Consider the following 26262-nt stretch of genomic DNA (forward strand, 5'->3'; position numbering starts at 1 on the left):
TGGATGCAGTTCTAGAGAGTTACTTAATTGTTTCTTACCCACGCTGCAGTTTTTTCCCGTATATCCTTGAGTACAGTTACATATGTAATCTGACACTAGATCAATGCAGGATGCGTTGTTTTGGCAAGGATTATTTTCACACTCGTCGATTTCTGCAACAGATTAAAAAGGTATACACCAAATAAGAAGAAAACTAGTAGGTGAAATGAATTAACGGAAAATACTGCAACTTGTTTACTTCTCTCGATCTAACAAAGGCACTGTGACCAAATGCATTACACTTCATAGTCTACAAATGGAAGCTGCCCTTTCTCCGTGCCACTTGCCTTTGGTGGGATATTTTCCCCTGGTTGTCTAACAAAAGTATAGACAAAAATGAAAAATGTAGCAGGGAAGAATGGGTAGAATCTCATGAACGGTATGAGGTAGGAACCAACAAAAACAAAGTATCCATGTAAAGCCGAATTGTTACAACACTTAATGCAGTTCTAGAGAGTTTACTTAATTGTTTCTTACCCACGCTGCAGTTTTTTCCCGTATATCCTGGAGTACAGTTACATATGTAATCTGACACTTGATCAATGCAGGTTCCGTTGTTTTGGCAAGGATTACTTGTACAGTTTTCGATAGCTGCAACTCATCAGAAACACATACACCAAATAAGACGAAATTTATTTGGTAAAATTATTTAACGGAAAAATGGAACTTGTTTCCTGTCCAGCTATGAAATTTAAAGCAATGTCACCAAACCCATTGCGCTTCATAGTGTACAAATGGAAGCTGGCCATTCTGCGTGAGCATAAATCTACATTTAGTAACACTCTGAATGCAACAGCTTATTACCGTTGACGTCAAATTTTTGCAGCAGACACGATCTGTTGTCAGACACTTTATCAGGCCCAGTTTTAGCGAGCTGCCATGCAAGTGAGAATAAGAGTGCTTTTTACATTGAACTTATCCCATTTCTTCGTTTAAATGCAAACCTATTTTACTTGTCCTATTATCGAGAAAAAAATAGATGGTGGTAAACTTATTTTGCCTGTAGAGTATCAGTTTGATTTAGCGAGAAAAGAATATTTAGGCCTAGTGTGGCATAATGTTAAATATACCTTGTATATGTACCTGGTACCTTGCATTTTTCCAGGAAATGTTCTGTTCACATTTCAACAATGTTTACAAAGAGAATGACCCGTGGAAAGAAAGGATTTCTTTAATAAATAGTAATTGAATGAAAAGGTAATTGAATAAATCGGCTTCACTGTATTTATGACTTCAAAGTGCATACAAAAAATGTACTATTTTCAGGGAGGGGTTTTACAAACTTTTGCTAGAGCTGATCACTTCAAATAACGAAAACTATAAACGTGCATAAAAAGAAAAAAAAGTACTAAAAGGAAATAGAAAAAGGAAAAACTTGATAAGGTGTGGCGTATTTATTGCCAAAATCAGTCCACAAGAAATAAATAGACCTAAGGGCATTTGCTATTTAGACATACAAATAAACAACCAGCTGATATATATGTAACCTGCACATGAAAATAAAAACAATGTTAAAACGTACCTATTGAAACAGGCACGCTGTGGCTAACGGAAGGAGAAATTAAATCGGACAGTATAACACTTGAGGTGAAAGGTTGCGAGAAAATATTTGAAGTTGAGTCACTTGGGTTCACAGACAGAGAGACACTTTGTGGTGTACTTGGTGAGGTTGCAATACTTGTGTCCAAAGACTGTGAGACACTAAGGGACGTCCTCATTGAAGTTGAAACACTTGGGCTGAAAGACTTTAAAACACTTTGTGATGTACTTCTAGAAGCAGAAACACTTGGGCTGACGGACTGTGAGAGTGAGATTCTTTCAGATGAGCTAGTTGAAGTTGAATCACTTTGGCTAACAGACTGTGAGACACTTTGTGATATGCTTCCTGAGGGAGAAACACTTGGGCTGATTGACTGTGACAGACTGCGGGAAATGCTTGATGAGGCTGAAGCACTTGGACTGACAGACTTTGAAACACTTTGCGATGTACTTCTAGAAGGAGAAACATTTTCGCTTATGGTCTGTGAGATACTTTCAGATGAGCTAGTTGAAGTTGAATCACTTTTGGTAACAGGCTGTGAGACACTTTGTGATGTACTTCTTGAAGTTGAAATACTTGGGCTGAAAGACGGTAAGACATTTTGAGATGAACTAGTTGAAGTTGCATCAATTGGGCTGACAGGCTTAGAGGCACTCTGTGATGTGCTTCTAGAAGATGAAACACTGGAGCTTACAGACTGTGAGACACTTTGTGATGTGCTACTTGATGTTGAAATACTTGGGCTGAAAGACGGTGAGACATTTTGTGATGCGCTCGTTGAAGTTGAACCACTTGGGCTGACCGATTGTGAGACACTTTGAGATGAACCAGTTGAAGTTCCATCAATTGGGCCGACAGGCTTAGAGGCACTTTGTGATGTGCTTCTAGAAGATGAAACACTGGAGCTTACAGACTGTGAGACACTTTGTGATGTGCTACTTGATGTTGAAATACTTGTACTCAGAGATTGTGAGACACTAAGTGATGCACTCGTTGAAGTTGAAACACTTGGGCTGACCGTCTTTGAAACAGTCTGTGATGTACTTGCAGAAGGAGAAACACTTAGGCTGTCGGACTGTGAGATACGTTTAGATGAGCTAGTTGAAGTTGAATCACTTTGGCTAACAGACTGTGAGACACTTTGTGATGTGCTTCTTGAAGTTGAAATACTTGTGCTTAGAGACTGTGAGACACTTAGTGATGTGCTCGTTGAAGCTGAAAGACTGGAGCTTACAGACTGAGTGAAACTTCGTGATATGGTGCTTGACGTTGAAACACTTGGGCTGAAAGACTTTGAAACACTTTGTGATGTACTTCTAGAAGGAGAAACACTTGGGCTGACGGCCTGTGAGAGTGAGATTCTTTCAGATGAGCTCGTTGAAGTTGAATCACTTTGGCTAACAGACTGTGAGACACTTTGTGATATGCTTCCTGAGGGAGAAACACTTGGGCTGATTGAGTGTGACAGACTGCGGGAAATGCTTGATGAGGCTGAAGCACTTGGACTGACAGACTTTGAAACACTTTGCGATGTACTTCTAGAAGGAGAAACATTATCGCTTATGGCCTGTGAGATACTTTCAGATGAGCTAGTTGAAGTTGAATCACTTTTGGTAACAGGCTGTGAGACACTTTGTGATGTACTTCTTGAAGTTGAAATACTTGGGCTGAAAGACGGTAAGACATTTTGAGATGAACTAGTTGAAGTTGCATCAATTGGGCTGACAGGCTTAGAGGCACTTTGTGATGTGCTTCTAGAAGATGAAACACTGGAGCTTACAGACTGTGACACACTTTGTGATGTGCTATTTGATGTTGAAATACTTGGGCTGAAAGACGGTGAGACATTTTGTGATGCGCTCGTTGAAGTTGAACCACTTGGGCTGACCGATTGTGAGACACTTTGAGATGAGCTAGTTGAAGTTCTATCAATTGGGCTGACAGGCTTGGAGGCACTTTGTGATGTGCTTCTAGAAGATGAAACACTGGAGCTTACAGACTGTGAGACACTTTGTGATGTGCTACTTGATGTTAAAATACTTGTACTCAGAGATTGTGAGACACTAAGTGAAGCACTCGTTGAAGTTGAAACACTTGGGCTGACCGTCTTTGAAACAGTCTGTGATGTACTTGTAGAAAGAGAAACACTTAGGCTGTCGGACTGTGAGATACGTTTAGATGAGCTAGTTGAAGTTGAATCACTTTGGCTAACAGACTGTGAGACACTTTGTGATGTGCTTCTTGAAGTTGAAATACTTGTGCTTAGAGACTGTGAGACACTTAGTGATGTGCTCGTTGAAGCTGAAAGACTGGAGCTTACAGACTGTGAGAAACTTCGTGATATGGTGCTTGAAGTTGAAACACTTGGGCTGAAAGACTTTGAAACACTTTGTGATGTACTTCTAGAAGGAGAAACACTTGGGCTGACGGACTGTGAGAGTGAGATTCTTTCAGATGAGCTAGTTGAAGTTGAATCACTTTGGCTAACAGACTGTGAGACACTTTGTGATATGCTTCCTGAGGGAGAAACACTTGGGCTGATTGACTGTGACAGACTGCGGGAAATGCTTGATGAGGCTGAAGCACTTGGACTGACAGACTTTGAAACACTTTGCGATGTACTTCTAGAAGGAGAAACATTTTTGCTTATGGTCTGTGAGATACTTTCAGATGAGCTAGTTGAAGTTGAATCACTTTTGGTAACAGGCTGTGAGACACTTTGTGATGTACTTCTTGAAGTTGAAATACTTGGGCTGAAAGACGGTAAGACATTTTGAGATGAACTAGTTGAAGTTGCATCAATTGGGCTGACAGGCTTAGAGGCACTTTGTGATGTGCTTCTAGAAGATGAAACACTGGAGCTTACAGACTGTGACACACTTTGTGATGTGCTAGTTGATGTTGAAATACTTGGGCTGAAGGACGGTGAGACACTTTGTGATGCACTCGTTGAAGTTGAACCACTTGGGCTGACCGATTGTGAGACACTTTGAGATGAACCAGTTGAAGTTCCATCAATTGGGCTGACAGGCTTGGAGGCACTTTGTGATGTGCTTCTAGAAGATGAAACACTGGAGCTTACAGACTGTGAGACACTTTGTGATGTGCTACTTGATGTTGAAATACTTGTACTCAGAGATTGTGAGACACTAAGTGATGCACTCGTTGAAGTTGAAACACTTGGGCTGACCGTCTTTGAAACAGTCTGTGATGTACTTGCAGAAGGAGAAACACTTAGGCTGTCGGACTGTGAGATATGTTTAGATGAGCTAGTTGAAGTTGAATCACTTTGGCTAACAGATTGTGAGACACTTTGTGATGTGCTTCTTGAAGTTGTAATACTTGTGCTTAGAGACTGTGAGACACTTAGTGATGTGCTCGTTGAAGCTGAAAGACTGGAGCTTACAGACTGTGAGAAACTTCGTGATATGGTGCTTGAAGTTGAAACACTTGGGCTGAAAGACTTTGAAACACTTTGTGATGTACTTCTAGAAGGAGAAACACTTGGGCTGACGGACTGTGAGAGTGAGATTCTTTCAGATGAGCTAGTTGAAGTTGAATCACTTTGGCTAACAGAGTGTGAGACACTTTGTGATATGCTTCCTGAGGGAGAAACACTTGGGCTGATTGACTGTGACAGACTGCGGGAAATGCTTGATGAGGCTGAAGCACTTGGACTGACAGACTTTGAAACACTTTGCGATGTACTTCTAGAAGGAGAAACATTTTCGCTTATGGTCTGTGAGATACTTTCAGATGAGCTAGTTGAAGTTGAATCACTTTTGGTAACAGGCTGTGAGACACTTTGTGATGTACTTCTTGAAGTTGAAATACTTGGGCTGAAAGACGGTAAGACATTTTGAGATGAACTAGTTGAAGTTGCATCAATTGGGCTGACAGGCTTAGAGGCACTTTGTGATGTGCTTCTAGAAGATGAAACACTGGAGCTTACAGACTGTGACACACTTTGTGATGTGCTAGTTGATGTTGAAATACTTGGGCTGAAGGACGGTGAGACACTTTGTGATGCACTCGTTGAAGTTGAACCACTTGGGCTGACCGATTGTGAGACACTTTGTGATGTGCTACTTGATGTTGAAATACTTGTACTCAGAGATTGTGAGACACTAAGTGATGCACTCGTTGAAGTTGAAACACTTGGGCTGACCGTCTTTGAAACAGTCTGTGATGTACTTGCAGAAGGAGAAACACTTAGGCTGTCGGACTGTGAGATACGTTTAGATGAGCTAGTTGAAGTTGAATCACTTTGGCTAACAGACTGTGAGACACTTTGTGATGTGCTTCTTGAAGTTGAAATACTTGTGCTTAGAGACTGTGAGACACTTAGTGATGTGCTCGTTGAAGCTGAATGACTGGAGCTTACAGACTGTGAGAAACTTCGTGATATGGTGCTTGAAGTTGAAACACTGGAGCTGAGAGAGTGTGATGTCCTTTGAGATGTACTTATGGAAGGTGAAATACTTGGAGTAACAGACTTTGAGAGACTGTGGGAAACGGGTGTTGAGGCAGAAACAGTGAGGCTAACAGTCCGTGTCTGACTTCGTGATGGGCTTCTTGAAATAGAGAAACTTTGGCTGACTGACTGCGTTAAACTATGTAATGTGCTTGCTGACGTTGGCAAAATTTCAGCTGAAGAAAAGAAAAGAAATTGACAGTTAGTGAAAGGGAGGTATTAAGAAATGTCGGAATGAACAATATTCAGAAGAAGAGTGGTGGAGGATTTATATGAATAGAAATAAGTCTGTTCTTTCTCAAAAGTTTACTTTGAATAAACGCGCAATAAAAGGTACCCTAAAAAGAGGCTATACAACATTTAGTCCCTATATAAAATCCATAATGGGACTTGTTTACTTTTGTCGAACTATGAAAGGCACTTTGGCAAAAGGTAGTAAATTTAATATTCTACAAATGGAAGCTGCCCCTTTCTCAATGGCACTTGTCTTTAATTGGGCATTTTCCCATGGTTGTATAGGGAAAGTTAACTCAAAATGAAAAATGCGACAGAGACGAGTGGGTAGAATCTCACCAACAGTATGCGTCAGGAACAAACAAAACCAAATTATCCATGTAAACAAGAGTTGTGACGTCAGTGAATGCAGTTCTAGAGAGTTACGCACACACAACTTTGTTTCCGTTGATGGAAAAGTTGCCACCTTTAATGATAACCCCGCTGAACAAAGCTTTAGATTGCTGTGATTTAGAAGTGGATGGCGAAATCACTGGATTGTTTTTCCGTACGAGGACGTCTTGGTTGCAGTACCAGCTTCAACACTGGACATTTACATTTGCTGTTTTGTCGAGACCTTGCTGTAGTTTTCGATGCTTTACAGATTTTTACGTTTTGACAATTGAGCAATATAAACCGGTGGAATAACGTTTTCGCTAAGTGTTTGAATCATAGTTTTTTCTACCACTGTGATTTCGGAACAACAACAACAACCTTTATTTTCCTGAAGATTAATTAGAATCTTTTAATTACATTCTTATAAGGTAAAATTTGCTTAGTTTGTTTTGAAAATTTTAAGGTAGATTGAGGATGGAGGCCAAGTTAACCTTCGGTTTTTCTAGTTGGTCTCCTCCCTGGGGACATTCGTTGTTAATTGCTGCTTTTTGAGCCATAGTTTTCACGCCAGGCTGTTAAGTTTGTTTATGCCAACAGGACCAACCTTGAACCAATTTTTCGTTTGTAGTGACTCTGCCGTTAAATTGTTGTTGACAGGTCTCTTCTGGGCGTAGAGCTTGTAGACCACTACAGGACGTTTTTCTGGCTGTCCTGTTTCTGCTTGCTCGTGGGATCACATGGGGTGTGTCGTTGTATGAAAGATTGTATGCATAACCACTTACGATACAGAAACGAAACTGAACTCAGCAAATACATATGGAACTTAAAGGAAAAGAAAATCGATTATGTAATCAAATGGCGAAAAGTGAAGTGTGCAAAATCATATTCAAACATTACCAAAAAATGTAATTTGTGTCTATGGAAGAAGTACTTCATAATATGTACACCGGAAATGTCATCCCTTAACAGCAGAAACGAACTGACATCAAGCTGTTGGCACTCTAAGAAATTCCTCTTGAATACCGTCATCACTTGATCTAAACAACTACATACTACCACGTTTATTAGAATTTTCATATCTCAAGTGTATGTCTTAATAAGATTGTAACTGTTATTTTTGTCATATCTTAGATTGTAACCGTTAGTTTTTGTACATCTCAGATTGTATCCGTTATTAACCGTTATTGTCACGCTCATAGGAGTGCATTGTTCTCCATTTTCAAATCTTCAAATCTGTGTATCTTTGGTCTTAACCGTTATTAATTTTTTTGTATATCTCAGATGGCGTTGTTTTTGACAGTTGCCTGGTGATTCCTTGGCGAGAAGCATGAAACTCGGAGTAGCAAATAAATGTGTTTGAACTAGTCCGACTCCGTAAAACTATTTATATACATATATATGTATGTATGTATCTGTCTGGAGTTAAAAGAACATACCCTCGGAAATCTATGATTTTTGTTAACTTTTCTTAACATATAACTTTTTTTGTTTGTTTGTTGTTGTTTTTTTTCATTTCCCATCGAATTTAAGGATGTACGATACAAGGGTCACCAGCAGTCATTTTTAAGACAAAAGCTATTTTTTCCCTCCCACCCCCCCACCCCAAAACTACCCGATATAGACTCCTTTAATTGTTTTTCCCAGCTAGCCCCATTCTCTCTCAAACGTTTATACACGGCACAACGAACTCGCTTTGAATTTGGCGCGCTCTTAGCTGAGAAGAAATTCTTTAGCCCTAGCGTTTAGTTTGGCTTCCTGAAGTAAAGTTTTCCCGAGGACATCATTAAGTCTAGTGAGGGAAGAAGTCTTACGAGTGCAGTTCCTGCCTCGTCTAATATGCTTCCTACCAGTAGTCCTGTTTTGAGCTAGACGGGTAAATTTTAGTTACTCGGGCTTGGACTAAGGCTGGGAAATTTTGGGCTTTGCTTTTGAGGAGGTGACAGTCTTTGGCTTTTAAAAGTAGGTCTTAGGGATGATTTCTAGTCGGACAAGATGAAATTATCGGGAATTTTTAACCTGGCTAAAGACTTAGTTTATTTTCTTGTTGAAAACCGCTGTATGTGTTCCCCGTTCCAATGTTTTTGTCAACATCCGGGACTTGAAGTTATATGGCCAAACACGAACAAGAAATGGCAAGGATTTTTTCTTCAAAAAGCGTGAGTTTGAAAAGCTATTCGATTATTTTTCGCCGTTATAACTGTAGCGTTGTTAGGCTAGTGATTGATTAGTCAAGAAGTGCGATTTGGGGTCGGATTTCCGGACTCAATGTCATTAATAATTTCCAGATGTCGTTCGGCGCGATTCGTTTCGATTTGTAAATTTAGAATGAAGGCAGAAAATCAATTTAAAACGCTGTCTTGCTCCGATTAAGCCGATTCTGTTGTAGAAAGCTAGACTGGACCGCTAAAAGACCGGGTTTTGGGTGAGATTTAAGATGCGTTGGCGCCGTTAATAATTGCCAAATGTCGCAACTTGTTTTGTCAACACATAGGCCATGATTCATGTCAGTGCTAGTGTCATGTCCAATTTCAAAGACAAGCCTTCTATACCATAGTCTCCTACGCAGCCGTTCTCAGTGTCGTCACGCAACGCTCCTCCCCACAAAGAGGGAGCGTTGCGTGACGACACTAAGAACGGCTGCGATGGAGACTATCTATACCAGGTCTGTAGTATTATTTGACCTTGCTTTCTTGTGATGAGCCCTAATTAAAGTCTTGATCTGGACTAACATATTCCATCAGCCTAGAAAGTCTCAAAATGTGGTTAATTTCTGAGGGTATGTTCTTAAAAATCCAGACAGATATATTTTTTATTGTAATAATTATAAGTGAAATAAAGTATTGTTGTTGTTGTTTCTGGTCCATCGGTGGGAAACATTTTAGGCATTGCCCTGACATCGCGGCAGCCTGAACCGGTTCTTGTTTTGGTTTGTCTTTCATTAGACTCCAAATATTCCTCGTCGTCTACGGTTTCCTCCAACTTTACATCGCCCAAGCACAGGTCTATGTGTTCTTTGCAGCCTCTGAGCCCAAAATGCACGGTGTTGTTTATCCAGAGAATGTTTAATAACCCTTCAGGATTTCGTGTACCGAAGTGGCCATTTTCGAAGAGCGTATTCAATTCATCACTGGTTAAAGCTATAGAAGCATTTGGCTTGTTTCCTTTTCCTTTTTTCTTTAAGTCTTTCTGTTTGGACAGGAGGACTTTCCTTGTTTACTTAAATACGAGGGCATTTATGACACTGGGCAGAGTAGCTGTTCTTCTTTAGATATCGTTCAAAACGATATCTAAAGACCAAAAAGACTTCGGAGCGAAGAAGGCTCATAGTCTTTGCCATCTTTGGTTTTGACCGAAATGATAAACTTGCAAATGTATTTGGTTCAACTTCAAGGCTGGAATTTCTTCAACTTTTTAAATTTCATTCTTGGTTCTTAAAAAGATTTGAAAAAAAGTTTTACATCTCGATGTGTTTTTTTTTTTTTGTTTTAGAACGTGGTATGAGGAAAATATTTTATTGTTTATTCCAATCGGTAAAAGTAAATTGGGGGTCTAGATGGAAACTGGACTGCCATTAATCTCAGTGCTCTACTCTCGGAGCGTTCCCCCCCAGACGAATAAGCCGCCGATTGTAGACAGATGAAAGAAGCCTTTATGAACAGGTGTGATTTTACAAAGAACGATCAGACAGTAAATTTAGAGCCTTAATCCACAGATTGGCGAGAGTCCTAGCCAGCTTATTGTTCGTAAGACTAATTACGTAAACTAATTGCAGTTTCTTGAGCTTTCAAAACGTAGAAGAGTTTCGAGGGTGACTGCAGGGTCTGATGTTTCTCACTTACGTGTAAGAGCACCAAAAGCCCCGGTAGAGATTAAGCACAAAGTGCTCACCAGCATATGGAAGCGCACAGAGAGCCTTTGACAAACAAGCTGTTTATACTACTGGATTGCGGTCAACAATACAATATCACGTGACGCTTTACTCCTCGAGTACAATGTCCGAAGGTACTAGGACACGAACGGTCGGAGAGCAAAACGTTATCTGTGTGGAAAAAAGGGTCACGAAGCACAAAACTCTAGATCCTGCGAACTAGGCATGATCCAGTGGACTTACGTGAGAAATGCAAAGTATGAGAGGTAACCCTGTGTTCCGAAACCAGTTGAATGCTGAGTGTTTACAGCAATCATCCCCATCACACGCATTTTTGGAATAAAAATTTTCTGGAATTCACGTCCCGGTGACCAACAAATTATGCTAAGCCTGTGAAAACAAAAATTCTTTCCTAACTAATGCTCTCTGTTTAGCTAGGCTTTGAAGCATGATGCAAGTTGTAAAAAGGGCAAGTTGTAAAAGCGAAGAATCCCTGCTATGTGAGCGAATGAAAATAAGGTACGGAAATTTGGGATAGAAGGTGAGAGAACACCGGTGCTTTTTTTTCAGACAAAACTTTTCCACCCATGCACTCCAGACTAATAAACAGTGGCCCGGTAGTTTTGTTTTTCAGCTGTTAATCAAAACAGTTGTAAATTACTTGGGAAAAGTGATCGTGAAGATCGTGAAGAGTTTTCTATTAAACTTTCTTCGGATTCGATGTTTGCGGATTAAGAAGACCGCTCTTCACAAGAACAACTGCGAGTCCACCCTTCTTCGTTTTGTGATTTTGTGAAAAGATGTAAAGGGCTTGCAGAGTTACCTTTTAAGTGTGTTAAACAACTTATGTCTGGAATCTAAAGTTTACATTCCCCAGGCCACAACCTCAGACCTGCCGGGAGAACAGTTCTCGGTCCGTTATAAACTGTTTGAACTGTAGGAGTCTCTTGCTTAATCTCTTGTAAAGCCATTCGCGGGTGAATGCTCCAGGAAAGCGAGCGACACACTGAAGATCACTGACCATGATGCGATGCTCCTTCCTTTAAACGACCAAATCACAGACACACTAAAGATTTCGGTTCAGCATAAATCTACTTGGTTGAGCATAAATCTACTTGTAGTAACATTCTTATTACAACATCCAATTACCGTTGCCGTCAAATTTTTGTTAGAATTGTCTAACCGAAATATTGGGCAATAAAATTATTTTAGCTGTCCGAACAGCCTTGCATTTTACCTAACCTATTTCTTTGCTTGAATGTAAATCTATTTTGCCTGTCTTATTATTGAGAAAAATAGATAGTGGTCAACTTATTTTGCCTGTAGAGTATTAGTTTGATTTAGCGAAAACAGAATGTTTAGGGCGAGTAATTCGGAAGAAAATGGCAAAACAATGGGTGTTACTACAACGGGCCAGTTACTGCACCAACACCAGGTAAAAAAATGAGGGTGAACTAGGAAGATCTAGGAACTGTGCTGGCCTTAGGCGGGCCGGTTAATAAAGAAGAGACAATACGTGCGCAAAAAATTCGAAGTGATCCAAACAACAGTGTAGAACTGCCAAGTCAGCATCGCTCCATGAGAGGCAAACGTCATCAGGGTATAACTTTGGCCAAATTAATGAATATTTGAGCTCTGAGCTCCCGTAGCTTTCCCATAATGAAGAGAACAAAATAAAACAAAATAATCTTAAGGGCCTGAGAATGACAAAAACATACTCTCCCCGGCGTTCCAAACGACCTGACGCCTATAATGATCAGTTATAAATTTGAAATAAAAAAAAAATGGAAGAAAAGTGATTGGAAATAAACGTAAACAAACGAAAAATACTCCGTTTTCCAAGAGGGGCATACCGTCCCCATACTAACGACGGTGTCTGTTTTTATCTCGCGTTTTCAGTTGCAAAAAAAAAAAATAAAATTATATATATATGTCTCAGAAGTGCATGGGTCATTAATTTTAAATTATTTTAATGCAAGCTTGTGCTGGTTAAGGAAACCGGTAAAAGTTGCATATTTCACGTCTCAAGATAACGTCAAATTAAGTGTTTCGCTTGAGCACATTTCAAAAACTCTTTCTGGCGAATTCCAAACATCCTTTTTATGCATACAACTTTAAGAAAGAACACTTGAAACTCAATATAAGGATCTGTCGAAGGATACCCTGCGAGCAGAGGCTATTCGATCTTCCTAGATAAATCGAAGATCGAAGGGCCTCTGCTCGCGGAGTTGTCGAAGGATGAAAAGTAAAGAATACATTTACAATGAATGCAACCGTCCTTCCTAGGCGCTCCAAAAAAGTTTTATAACTAGCTTTCGGAGTTACAATGGTTTCGCAAATGATATTGGACCATAACTCCAAAAATACGCCATTTGTTTAAGTATCGTAGGGGGCGTGCATATCGAAGAAGCCGGAATTTTCTGTGTTAATGGGGTTCCTCGCGAAATTATTAGAAATTTGTTAACAAAAATTAAATGTTAGTTCGTATAGAAATACTTGATGATGAAATTTCAGTCTCTTTCACACAATCATGAAATCACTTGATATGGCTCCAGCTATCATGTCTATTGACGAAATTCTAAAGCGTGACCATACAAATAAAAACTAATGAATTACACGCTGACTGACTGAGGTATTGTTTATTACACGCACAAGCCGGCTGTATTATTATTATCTGGGATGGTGTCTTGAATCTTGAAGTATGGCTACTCAAATGAAAGTCCTTCAACATAATTTACGACCAAGATGGGTTATTTTGTTTGTTTTAACGTGGGAATTATTAAGTTTAAGAAAGAATAAGAATAAAGAAGGTTATCATATTCTTCCAATGAAGCCCGGCCTCTGATTTTGTCGATCTCGTACCGGCTTTTTTTAGCCCGTTTTCCAGCAGTTTTTGAATACCTAATATTATTCCTACCTGAGGTCAAAATTGCCTCTTGTTCTACAATATAGCAAGCGACAAAACATCCCCATTGAGCTCAGAATAAGCTATATGGAGAGCCAGGAAATCTATTTTGAGAGTTATACAAAGGCCGTTGGTTCCACGGTTTTACACAAATGTAATGAAGAATGCAGCGCTGAAGAGCTAGGCGCTGTTATAGAACATAGAATATTACAACCACAATTTAAACCGTTCCACACTTAGGTGAAAAAAAAAATCGATTAAATAACTTTAATTTTCCAGAGTTCATTTTTATAGAGAGCGACAAAATCACGTGAGATGAAGAAAATAATCCTAAATTATATTTCTTACTTATTTACTTACTTTCTTTATATTACTATTTACTCATAGTACATTTTAAAATACGTTGTTACATAGTTAACACTCGACCACACCTGCATTAGTATACTTTAACCCCATCGTGTTCAGTTTAATAAAATTAATCTTTCTCTCTTTATCTTCTGTCGCGTGTTGACATTGTAATTCGTTATATCGAGGTAGATTTTACGTTTGGGCTTCCGGATTATGTTCGTTATATCGAGGTTCTATTCCATACATTTTACTGTAACTTTGGCCGGGATATAGAATATCGTTCGTTATATCGAGGACTTCGTTAAATAGAGGTTCGTTAAATCGAGGTTCCACTGTATCACGGTTTTCGACGCCATTTTGACGGGTAGGCAAACAGGCTTGAAATAACAGTGTTTGTATGGAAATCCGACGTCAAATAATTTTCATAAAACATCGCTTCTGAAAAATTCATGAATTGGAAACTTTTGGCACTAGAAAAAGGATTTTAAGAAAAATTTGGAGGGATGTAGCTGTGCCAGAAAGCGTCCAGTCGTGTTTTGAACTTTCCATACATTTCCTTGTATTTTTTCCCGCGAACTATTTTTAGCAGCAGCTCACGGCTGGTTCGCTATACAGACAAATGTATGGAAAGTTCAAAACACGACTGGACGCTTTCTGTCACAGCTACATCCCTCCAATTTTTTTCTTATAATCCTTTTCCTAGTGCCAAAAGTTTCTAATTCATGAATTTTTCAGAAGCGATTTTTTAAGAAAATTATTTGACATCGGATTTCCACACAAACACTGTTATTTCAAGCCTGTTTGCCTACCCGTCAAAATGGCGTCGAAAATCGTGATAAGGCCTATTATAGGCGGTAGTTGACTGAGTAGTGTGGAAATGGCAGACTACTAAGTTAAATTGAAATTACACGTTGTAAGCTGTTGCTCAGAAGTAATGGCAGAATGAATGTACATCAAGAATGCATTAATAACATCCATATTGTTTACTTCAGTCCTTCTTGCGAGGATCTGGACCCAACATTCTAAGCAAAGCGAAGTTTATTCACCACGAATGTGTTATCGTTATTCCAGGGCCATTAATCGGTTAGCTACTTAACCATCGCTTGACTAGTAGGTGACGCGACTTCAGACATAAAGGCTTTGGAGTATAGGAGTATTCGTTTAAAACTTAGTAAAACTTACCCTGCAATGCAACAGGTGCACAAAGTAGAATTGTAATCCACAATATTCGCATGCTGTTGTCCTGAGCCAGACTATGGTGACTTAAGGAAAACGTTTCGATTTTTCTGCATTATTATGCAGTCACTGGTGACTCACTTGACGTCATACCCCCATATTTTGTCCTGATGGCAAGAATGTTCGTGAGTTTTGCAAGGTTTAATCATCGCTGCATTTTGACTATCATCCCGGGGAAGGGGGGGGGGGGGGGGTTCAGAATAGTTGAGATAACGAAATAAATTATAGCCTTCGTAGCAGTCGATTCCTTTTCCTTTGAACCAAGCGGGGCAAGCACGAAAGACGCGCGAGGGCATTGGGCGAAAAGGAGCAAAAAAGCCCAATACCCTCGCGCGTCTTTCGTGGTTGCCCCGCTTTGCTCAAACGAAACGGAAACGACTGCTACTCAAGCCAAATAAATTAATAAAATTAAAACACTCAAGTTTCGATGTTGCTGGGGTTTTGAGTTGTCAGTTGATTACTCAACATTACCGGATTTCAATCGGCTATATATTTAGACAATAATTTCCTTCCTTTTCACATCACAGCAAACTTCTAGCTTACTTAACCCGGTTTAGGTCACTTTCAACGGTTGTTGTCTCATTTTAATAGGGCAGTTTGACTTTCCTGCGAAAATTTGCCTTTGTTTGCCTACTACTCTCAAAACATTTAAAGGGCTTTGCCGTGGTAAAACCCCTTCTTAATCAGCAACTTCAACACATTAATTTAAGCTTTAAAATCTTTGTAATCCGCCTTCTTTTTTCTATTTGCTCTGAAGCATGGAGAAGTGTCTGCCTAAACGTGTCTGTTGAATTGAAATCGGCGTTTTATATGAATAACTTACAGTGGAGCTGAAATATGTTTCACTTATATCCGTCCTCTTAAGCAAATGTTAACAATACCAGTTAAATCAAAATGTACGTTTTAGCGCCCAACGAGAATCCATCTGCAAAATTTTTGAATTGCTGTTTGCTTTGTAGCCTCAAATGAATTCTAAAACAATCTAACACATTTTGACATTCCGATTCTTTATTCCTTCGAATATCCGTGGGGCTACCGTAAGCTTTCCGAAAATGATAACCTGTTTTAAATGAATCATTGTCCCTCCAACGGAAGATTAGATTTCCGATCCGAGTACTACGAAAGTTTTGAGAAACATTTTTCTAAAGAAATTTTCAGTTTTTCATCACATTTAAGTCAGCAACTCTGAGATGGCGAAAGGTCTTCCCAACAACATATATTCCATCGAAACGAACGGTTGGGTGACCTTAGCTACTTCTCAAAATACATAAGAAATGTACATCACTCGTTAATACTGCGATTTGTCACTTCTTTCGTGCGAGGCTTCGGACAGAATGGAGTTTTTTAAGGTGTTTATCCTTCAGAATATTGTTTACTAACAAATGCATTTTGGTCTTTCAATGTTAGCTAGCTTGATTATCAGTTCATAAATATGGGAGAATAGTTAAGGTGTTGCCGCAACAAAGGAAGACAATATGAATTGGGTGTATTACAGCTAAACTAAGATCAAATGAAATGCTAATACAACTTACCCTGACAAACAACAGGTGCAAAAAGCAGAATCACAAGCCACAATATTCGCATGATGTTTAGTTGAGCCATTACCGTGGCATGATGTTAGCATTTCAATCCTCCACGTTATTATGCAATCACAGTTGTCTCAGTTGACTGAATACCCCCAAAGTTTTCACTGGCTACGTCAGAGAGTTGTAGGGCATTTGAAGAACCAAATATAGTTTTCGTGAACCATAAAGCAATTAAGGTTTTTTTAATCAACTATTACCGCGATGTTTCAACATGATAAATAACATTTTTATAAGAGGAGTTTATCTTTAAATGGCGTGTGCTGGGCTCGGTTGCTCAAAGCGTGGATAACTCTCTCCAGTGGATAAAATGTACTCCAACCAATACATTTTATCCGCTGGATAGCGATCTATCCATGTTATGTTCCTATCGGCTACTCCTGCTCACCGACGCTCGGTGACCTCAGTTGCGCAATTGGGCATTCTTCTTAGTGTCTGTTATGAAGCAGCGATTCTAATCATCTTTAATGGTGCGAATATGATGGATTGCCTCCCACTGTCTCTTCACCCACATGTACTCTCACGTGATTCAAATCCAAAAGCACGAGAACAAATCGTGTTTAGCCTGCTCTTGCCTCTGGGACCCTGAGGCTTTAAATGTTTTCCAAGCCGCAGGAACCTTACACCAACGAGTATCCTGCGTCGATAGAAAGTCCAACAGAGCCAAATGTACCTCCAGGAAGGTACTCCTCAGAATTGTTGGTCGGGGCGTTCAAAAACTGACACTATCGGTTTTCGGTGAGGGCCAAGGCGGCATGAGTTTGCGGAATGGCATGTGGCGTGACCTGCGGTATGCCATAATTATACGAAATACGATGCTTGCGGAATGACAAACAAATAAATTAACTGCAGAGCGCGTCCCGTTTTCGAGCCAATTTTCTAATTTGATACGTTGTGGACTAGCCTTAGCTACAATAATCCCTAAAAATCGCCTAAAAAACTATCGGGATAATCTCAAAAGATGTTATAAAAATCTCAAGTTTTATTCTAAAAATCTCACAATTTTACCGAAAACTCCCAAATTTTAAAGCAAAGTATCAAAGTTTAATCATCCTTATAAAATAAAAAAGCCTCCTACACAATAGCTATGGTGGCTTTGGTCTAGCATGACTAGCGATTATTAACACTTCCTTTTCTCTCTCTGAAGGGGTCTCATTTACGGTAATAACTTGTAAGTCCGCCTTCGCCATGTTTTTATTTTCGGCAACTAACTATAGCAGAATTGTGAGATGCATAATCAAATGGTAAAACCGCTGCGCATGAAGCAATGATACCTCTTGGCTCTGGTTACTCTTTTTTGAAGGAGATCGAAGTTTACCTTCTATGTGAGATTGCAATTTTAAAACTTGCACCCTAAGTCCAGAAAAACTGCTTGGCGCCTCCTTAAAGTTGCATATTTCACGATAACGTCAAATTAAGTGTTTAGCTAGAGCATTTTCAACAACTCTTCAAGTTCTGGTGAATTCCAAAATTTTATTATGCATACAATTTAAAAAGGAACACTTGAAACTTCACATTAGGATCTGTCGAGGAATGAAGAGTAGAGAATACGTTTACCTTAAATGCAACCGCCCTCCCTCCCCAAGGATGCATGAGACTGGGCTCTCCAAAAAAGGTTTAACTAGTTTTCGGAGTTTAAATAAATATCATTCCTTGAAAGCCTGTTTCTTATTGATTCTTTCAACCGTAAAAACCAAAATTAGACAGTGGTTTCGCAAATGATCTTTGACCTTTAATTACGCCATTTGTTTAAGTATCCTAGGGGGCGTGCATATCGAAGAAGCCGGAATTTTCTGTGTTAATGGATGCCTCGCGAAATTAGTAGAAATTTTTTTTGTTAACAAAAATTAAATATTAGTTCTTATAGAAATACTGATGATGCACTTTCCCCTTCACACAATCATTAAATCACTTGATATGGCTCCAGCTATCATGTCTGTTGACGAAATTCTAAAGCGTGACTATGTAAATGAAAACTAATCAAGAACACTTTGACTGAGGTATTGTTTATAACACGCACAAGCCGGCTGCAATTATCTTAGATGATCAGTCTTGAAGTGTTATTTATGACCAAGCTAGTTTTTTTGTTTGTTTTAGCGTGGAAATTATTTAGTCTGGATCTGGGTCGCCCGCGTTAAGAAAGAATAAGAATAAAGAAGGTCATCATATTCTGCCAATGAAGCCCTCTGATTTTGTCCATCTCACACTTTTTTTAGCCTGTTTTCCGGTGGTGTTCAATATCTAGTATTATCCCTACCAGAGGTCATAATTGCCTCTTGTTCTACAATATAGCAAGCGACAAAACACATCCATTGAGCTCAGAATTAGCTATGTGGAGAGCCACAGATCTATTTTGAGAGTTATACAAAGGCCGTTGGTTCCACGATTTTACACATAATTTATGTAATGAAGAATGCAGCGCTGCAAAGGCGCTGTTATAGAGCAAAGACTAGGCGAAAACCAAATCGATTAAATAACTTTAATTTTCCAGAGTTTATTTTTATAGAGGGCGACAAAATCAGGTGAGATGAAAAAAATAATCCTAAATTATATTTCTCACTTATTTTCTTACTTACTTTTTGTTACTACTTATTCATTGTACGTTTTAAAGTAAGTTGTTACGTAGTTAATTAGCACTCAACCACACCAGCACTGGAATTCTTTAAATCCCATCGTGGTCAGTTGAATGAACGTTAAATGTCTCTTTATCCATCAAGTTTCGATGCTGCTGAGGTTTTTATTTGTTTGCAATTTCTGCATTCAATTTGATAGACGTAATAGTACTGCAGTTGTTTCCTGAGCTGTTTCGTGCGCAAGCTGATCTGAGCTATACTAATGTTATATGTAATTGTTGGCAGCACGGGGATGCCATCCTGAAACTCCAGTTTGAATTTCCGTTTATTTAGTGGGATGTTTAGGTGTTAAGTAGCAGTTACCCAGGCCCCTCTATGATTGACGTCCCCATAGACTACAATTTAAGCTTTCGAAGAGTAGGCGTGGAAGGGATATTTTTGTCATCTACTCTTCCAATTGTCTCGAGGAAAGACTGACCAATCAGAATCCATTGTCTGCACATCAGTAGGGAGGCCTAGAAAGAAAAGCTTTTGTTATTCGCTTTCAATCAAAATTGTGGCCGTGATATTCACGTGTAAATTTTTAAGACTTCAATGTACCATTTTCACCTGGAAAACAAACATTTTTGAAACGGTAAGTCGAAAGAATAATTTGTAATAATAACTTCTAATAACTGACTTGTAATACTTGACAGTTCAACGAGTGGAAATTCGCGACGAAAAAATACAACAGACTGTGGTATTTTCAAAGCAGAGAGAATCTACAATTGCAAATCATCGCTAGCGCCGCGGACTTTTTCAAAACATGGTTTGAGCGCAAAACATTACGAGTTTGATTGTCAATCTGGTTTAGGTTACTTTCAACGGTCGTTGTCTCATTTTAAGGGGGGATTACACCTAAACGCCATTTTTCCGCCACTTGATGGTTTTAATGGAAATATCTCGCTCACGTTCAACTATGACTATCAACCTGGGGTGCTCTTGCGTGGGTAACAACTGTCTGTTGGTGTTCCAAAAATTATTTTCTTTCTTCTATCTCTTCTTAAAACCTCTTCAAATTTCATTCAAATTAAGGTGTAATGCCCCCTTAACAATGCAGTTTTACTTCGCTGCAAACATTTGCCTATGTTTGCTCACTACTCGCAAAACATTTAAAAGAAGATTTGCCGTGGTAAAACCCCTTCTTAATTAGCAACTTAAACACATTAATTTAAGCTTTTTGAAATTGTTTGTGATCCGCCTTGTTTTTTCTATCATCGGTATGCGTATATGCGTGTTCATTAGCATTTTACAAGTTGTTTCTATTCAAATTTGCATTTTCTGTAACATTTGCTCTGAAGTAGGAAGCAGAGTCTGCCTTAACATTTCTTTTGAATTGAAAATCGTCGTTTTATATCAATGACTTACAGTATAGCTGAAATCTGTCTCACTTAACTTATACAGCGCCCAACTGGACTTAGAGCTTTAACCTAGAGTGAGACATGACAACAGTCTGCGTAACCTTGAAACCGGATACGGCAGGGAAGCAATATATTAGAGAGAGAGAAAGGTGTGTCACGTAACAATTCTTCATAGTCTATGAAAGCCTTCAATAACTGAAAAATCTTTATCTTTCCCGCAAAAGTAGAAGAATTTACAGAGATCGTAATTAACGAATGTGAAACTTTAATCTTTAACCTGTGAATCTTCATTCTAGTTCTTACTGCCTCCAGTCCGGAAAACGTGATAGAATTTGCAAATTTAATCGGATACTTATATTAAATAATGATCAGCGCATTAAAACTTCCAAAACTAAGCCAAGCCACGTCACGATGAGAGAATTGGTTAGAAATTCTGGTACCTGCTTCTCTTCTGGGTAATTTCATTAAAATATATTTTCATTTTAAAAGTTTAAAACTGGATGACAAGGAATAAGAAAGGAACAAGGTATCACCTCTTTTATCTAATTATGACCGGTGTTCTATACTGTTTATTCCAAAACGGATACAGTCTTGATATTCTGTTTTCCTTATTTAAGTTAACCCTTCTTACCTCGTTCTTAAGCTAAAAAAATTGAAAAGAATATTTTACCTTGAGCGAAGCAAGAAGGGCTAATTTGAATGCCAAGAAAAGAATATTAAAATGAATGAAAATTTTAAAAACTGCAAAAGCCGTGAACGAAGATCCTGCTTGCTTGTACGTTGGATCTCACAGGAGATCAAATCAGCCAAACTTGAAAAATAGACGATGAGAAGTCCAAAGACTACTGCAAAGCTGACACAACGTAATATACTTTAAAACAATATTTCGGCTGGCCAAACCAGCCTTCTTCAGGTTTAGATGTTACTAAATTATATAAATGAAATTACAATATTATATTATGGAGGATGTTGCAATACATGGGAGCGGCGGAAATGACGTAAAATAAAATAAAAAAAATACAATTCATCACGTCTATTCAAACCGTGGGGTTCCAAGGTCCCCGCTAAATCTATAAGAAAAGACTCTCTGGCTTTTCTGATTGAATCACGTGAGGAGTAGATAACTTCAAGTGGTATTAGTTGCATGTCAGTGTGGCAGTGGTTAGGTTGAGAAAGAAAATGTTCAGAAACAGTGGTTGGTTTGGATGTAATGTTAGTTTTGTCAACTGGGCGTCTATGTTCGTTGAATCTGTCTTTGAGACGTCGCTTAGCCACATTCCTACTGAGACACTTTGTGACCTTTTACGCATAATACTGACCATGAATAACTTCACATTTAATCAGCAACACTATCTTCAGGTCCATGGTACTGCCACGGGTACTAAGATGGCTCCTTCATTTGCTAACCTTTTTCTCGGCATTTTCGAAATTAACGCTCTCTCTAATGCTCCTTACCATGTCCATACCTGGTGGAGGTTCCTTGATGATATTTTTATGATTTGGACTGAAGGTCTAGATCATCTTAAAATATTCATCGATTACCTCAATAATATTCATCCCACTATTAAGTTCACTAGCAGTCACTCATTAACTAACGTTCCTTTTCTCGACGTAATGGTATCTCTACATAACGGCACTAGACAAACTGACCTATACACTAAACCTACAGATAAACACCAACATCTTCTTAGTTCATCATGCCATCCTCAACATACTAAAACATCTATTTCATTTAGCTTAGCTCTTCGCATCCGCCGTATCTGTTCTACTAACGCTACATTTCAAATCCGCATTAATGAATTAAAAGCTTATCTCCTCGCACGAGGATATCATACTGACCTTCCTTGACTCACAATTCCTACGAGCTGCTAATATTTCTCGCACTGACGCTCTGCAAACTAATCGTAACGACTCTATTAACCGCATACCTTTTGTCGTTACATATAACCCAGCACTTCCTCACCTCTCTAATATATTACGAAAACATTTTAACATATTACTTTCCTCCGACCGTTGCAGGGACGTTTTTAAACACCCACCTATCGTCGCTTACAGACGCACTTCCAACCTTCGCGACATTTCAGTTAAAGCACAGCTACCGACTGTCACCGCTCCTAACAGCACTAATTCACCACCAGGATCTTTCCGCTGTGGACAAAATTGCGTCACTTGTCCTTACATTACTAACGGTCTTAAACATTATACATTTTCTTCCACAGGCGAAACCCGTAACATCACTTCACACATAACCTGTAACACCAAAAATTTAATCTACATGGTACAATGTAACCGCTGCCATTTACAATACATAGGTGAAACTAAGCGACGTCTCAAAGACAGATTCAACGAACATAGACGCCCAGTTGACAAAACTAACATTACATCCAAACCAACCACTGTTTCTGAACATTTTCTTTCTCAACCTAACTACTGCCACACTGACATGCAACTAATACCACTTAAAGTTATCCACTCCTCACGTGATTCAATCAGAAAAGCCAGAGAGTCTTTTCTTATAGATTTAGCGGGGACCTTGGAACCCCACGGTTTGAATAGACGTGATGAATTGTAATTTTTTTATTTTATTTTACTTATTTCCTTATCCTTTGGTACCACCTTGTAAACGTCATTTCCGCCGCTCCCATGTATTGCAACATCCTCCATAATATAATATTGTAATTAACAATTATTCCACGAGCGCGCGTTGGATATGAGATGATAGATAGCCAACGAGGCGCGTAGCGCCGAGTTGGCTATAATCATCTCATATCCAACAAGCGCAAGTGGAATAATTGTTTTATTAAAAACAACCGAGAAATATTGCTAGATCTTACTGATTTCGCTGTGCAAGAACGACCAGAAGGCAATTTAATGGTCGCCATTTCTCGGCCATGGTATAATTGCTCATATACCATGGCCGCTAAGCCAATCAAATCCCTCGAATTGCATTATACAATGATGCAGTTTTTAATAATTTCATTTATATAATTTAGTAACATCTAAACCTGAAGAAGGCTGGTTTGGCCAGCCGAAATATTGTTTTATATTACGTTGTGTCAGCTTTGCAGTAGTCTTTGGACTTCTCATCGTCTATTAAAACTATTATAATAATAATAATAATAATAATAATAATAATAATAATAATAATAATAATAATTCAGTTACGTGATATTTTAAGTTTCGCTTGGCTCACAGGTTACGCTACGCGCCCTGTGGTGCTTCTTATACTGTGCATACAGATAGTTTTACTGGGCATAATAATAATAATAATAATAATAATAATAATAATAATAATAATAATAATAATAATAATAATATTAATAATAATAATAATAATAATAACAATAATAATAATAACCAACTCACCAAGGTGGTTTTCAGTGGAGTCCTCCTAACCTAACTAAATACATAACCTAACAAAATACAAAATAAATAAAAAGCAAGTATGTTACTCATATTAAAAAAAGTCAAATTATCGAGTACAACATAAAAACAAGGTTTGAAGTTAGGCAAAGTCCTTCAAAACAGTTTTCAGTTTTGCTTAAAAAATAGATAAAACATCGGCCGCCTCAAGGTCAATATGAAGGCTGTGATTTCAAATCAAACTCGCGCTGCGCGCTCGTTCGATTTTGAAATCACGCGTATGATTTCAGACCAAATTGCACTCCACTCAGTTCAATTACCATTATAAATCAAACCATAATCTCACACCAATAGTTTACACAGCAAATGGGTTCCATTCAATGGAATTGCTAGTTAGATATGTTTGGATTTCACTAGCTGCACCAACAGATCTAGATAGGCCGCCCTCAGAATTAAGTTGATCTAGGCCTTTCACTTGAACGGTTGGGTGAAGGCTGTCAGTGTTTTGCTGGCAGATCATTTCATCTGGCAGTGGCAATATAACTTCTTCGGCACTTTCCCCAGTCAAGGACTCCACAACTGCAGCTCGGCACAGTCCATTTCTTTTTTCTTTCCTCTGTTTTGCCTTTCTCTTGGCCTCTTTCTGCCTCCTACTCACTCCACTTGTTTTTGAGTGTCTGCCAGTTGCACAAACACCCTCTTTAGCTGCCTTGTGGTATTTTCCAGACTAGTGATTACACTCTGCATCACTTCAACCTGTACATTAACATACGTAATAGTTTCTTCTACTGCTAGTGGAGCAAGCAAAAGGCAGACGAGTAAAGCGCTAAGTGGAGGATGAGAGTTTGGTTTGATAATAATAAATGCATCATTGGGGGGTGGGGGGGGGGGGTGGGGGTAAAAAACGTTTACATGTTCTAGCTGAGGGGGGGGGGGGGGGGCAAAAAAAGTTATCCTTCATCATTGAGGGGGTTACAAAAAGTTTCAAACGTTCCGTTTCCCCATTTGCCAGCCCCCCTCCCCATAAATAATGAACACTCCCTTACCACAATTTGACGTCGCATGTGCATAATTATAGTACAGATGTATAAAAAAGCCTCTTGCGTCTTTATTAAAGAACTACGAAGCACAAAACCGACTTATTACTCTAAAGCGCAAATGTAAAGGTACTCATGTCAGCAGAAAAGAACTGGAAATGAAGATAACTACATTTTCTAACCTCGTAGATTACGATTCCCTTACAACGAAGACAATTGGAACAGCGTCAATGACACAGGCTTCCAACACTTCACGTCGAGAGATAATTAGATTCACGATGTTAACACTGCAAATTATGACTGACGATGTCTGCTCCATTATGTTGCACACGGGATAGGCTATTACAATTTTAGCTTTCGAACGATCAGAAGCCGCAAGAGCCAAAAGTCTGAACGTCATTCGTTTTGAAAGTGTGAAGTTCTCGCCATGACACGACGCTTAGCTGTCTCGTATTTTCCGTCAAAACAATAGAAAAAAATCACTTCCTTGGAAAACCCTTGTTCATGAAGTCGAAGCAATATCTTGACAACATCTTTCATATCCACAGTTCACAATTCCTGATACTGATGGCTCAAAAATCCGAAGAAATCATGCCCGACCCAGATGCCATCATTTGACAGCGCCAAGACAGGCTGCTGGGCGCCAATTTGACCGGATGTGACGTCAATTTTTGTTAGATGATTCTGATACAAAAAAAGTGCCAGGCGGTATGGAGTGCTCTCCCCCGCCCTTGGCCTCCAATCAATAATTCTTGAATGAAAAAAAAAATATTTTGAAATTATATGCAAACAAAAGCCGAGAAATAGAGCGGGTTAATCAGAAAACCCGACCAAACGTTGAAAAGATTTTAATGTTTATATCAAATTAAAAACGAGAGCTTCTTTGGCAAACTTTTCTTAACTGCTTGAAAAAAAAAAACTTTTCTTAACTGCTCTAAATGCTTAACGCAACTTTCACTACGCTATGATTTAAATACAGTCATTGCAAACCTAGAGAACTAATCAATTTAGTACTCGACTTAAGACAATAAGTTTTACAAAATCAATCTATCTACACACAAAGCAACTCACTGATTCAACTCACATTCATTGTAGCTGAAACAAAATTTATACACCAGGCCCCAGTTGTTTAAAGGGCGGATAATTTTATCCACTGGATAGTTCGCTATCCGGCAGATAAAATGTGTGCAAGATTTTCACAATAGTCCTATAATTTGTGAATAGAGTAGAAGCATAAGTCAAATTTAAGTATGGGATTGTGTGGAAAACTTGCCAAAAGCATTGATT

General features: G+C 38.8%; 2 pseudogenes across 1 annotated transcript in view; both read right to left on the minus strand.

Annotated features, from left to right (window-relative positions):
* The window catches only part of LOC146484983 (uncharacterized), a 55582-nt pseudogene extending 38920 nt beyond the window's left edge, over positions 1-16662 (minus strand). Inside the window, exons 1-2 of the transcript XR_014863484.1 lie at positions 16552-16662; positions 1562-6229 (exon numbers count right to left, since the gene is read on the minus strand). The product of XR_014863484.1 is annotated as an uncharacterized LOC146484983 (transcript). The remainder of the gene's footprint in view (positions 1-1561; positions 6230-16551) is intronic.
* Positions 6710-10862, minus strand: LOC146484984 (uncharacterized; annotated as a pseudogene).
* Positions 16663-26262: the final 9600 nt, after the last annotated feature.

The sequence above is a fragment of the Pavona decussata genome, unplaced genomic scaffold (genome assembly GCF_977016875.1).
Source record: "Pavona decussata unplaced genomic scaffold, jaPavDecu1.1 SCAFFOLD_28, whole genome shotgun sequence".
Lineage (NCBI taxonomy): Eukaryota > Metazoa > Cnidaria > Anthozoa > Scleractinia > Agariciidae > Pavona > Pavona decussata.